The sequence below is a fragment of the Otolemur garnettii genome, unplaced genomic scaffold, assembly GCF_000181295.1.
Source record: "Otolemur garnettii isolate 467f Iridium unplaced genomic scaffold, OtoGar3 scaffold00014, whole genome shotgun sequence".
NCBI classification, from domain to species: Eukaryota; Metazoa; Chordata; class Mammalia; order Primates; family Galagidae; genus Otolemur; species Otolemur garnettii.
The window spans coordinates 16,297,667-16,298,716 of record NW_003852409.1 but is presented as its reverse complement, the minus strand read 5'-3'; positions in this window follow the sequence as shown (position 1 = coordinate 16,298,716).

Here is a 1,050-nt window from a genome sequence, read left to right as displayed (position 1 = left end):
TCAAATGTCATGTTAGTGGTTAGGGTGACTCATATAAATAGAGTTCAGTTTTGTTTTTGGTTTTGAGTAGGGTTTTATTTTTTGGTCTTTTTTGGGGGTTTTTTGTTTTTTTGTTTTTGTTGTTGTTGTTGTTTTTGAGACAGAGTCCCACTTTGTCCCCCGGCCTAGAGTGCTGTTGACTTAGCCTAACTCACAGCAGCCACAAATCCTGGGCTTAAGCAATCCTCCTGCCTCAGCCTCCGGAGTAGCTGGGACTATAAGCACACCACAATGCCTGGCTAATGTTTTCTATTTTTAGGAGAGATGAGGTCTTGCTTTGCTCAGGCTGGTCTGCAAAAATGAGCAAAATGTGTAAGGGTTTCCTATATATCCCTGGCCCCTACACAAGGCAGCCTCCCTCCCCCATTATCAGTATCCCCCACCAGAGTGGAACATTTACCATAATTGATGAACCTATACGGACACAGCATTGTCACCCAGAGTCCACGGTGTACATTAGGGTTCACTCTTGGTGCTGTCCATTATGTGATTGGGGCACATAATGACACATACTCACCATTACTACAGAGTAGTTTCACTGTCCTAAAAACTTCTGTGCTCTGCCTATTACACAGCACAGTTTTTGCAACAAAGCTTCAAATACAAACTATTTTCTTTTCTTAATATTTTTCAACATAGTAGAGGTTTTCAGTTTGAGATGGCTGATTGCACAGTAGGTAAGGAGGGTTGCTTACTCTCCAAACCAGGGAACTTCCAGCCTCTATCAGCTCCTGAAGGGTGGGGATCTTAGAGAGGGCTATGGTGAAGCATCAGTCTTCTGGACTTTGCCCTTTGGATCTCAGGTAACTGCCATCTTTACTGTTGTGGGCAAGTCTCCCATCTATATGAGCATGCTTTAAGGTTTTTTTTGTTTGTTTGTTTTGAGACAGAGCCTCAAGCTATCCCCCTGGGCAGAGTGCCATGGCACCAGAGCTCACAGCAACCTCCAACTCCTGGGCTCAAGCGAGTCTCCTGTCTCAGTCTCCCAAGTAGCTGGGACCACAGGTGCCC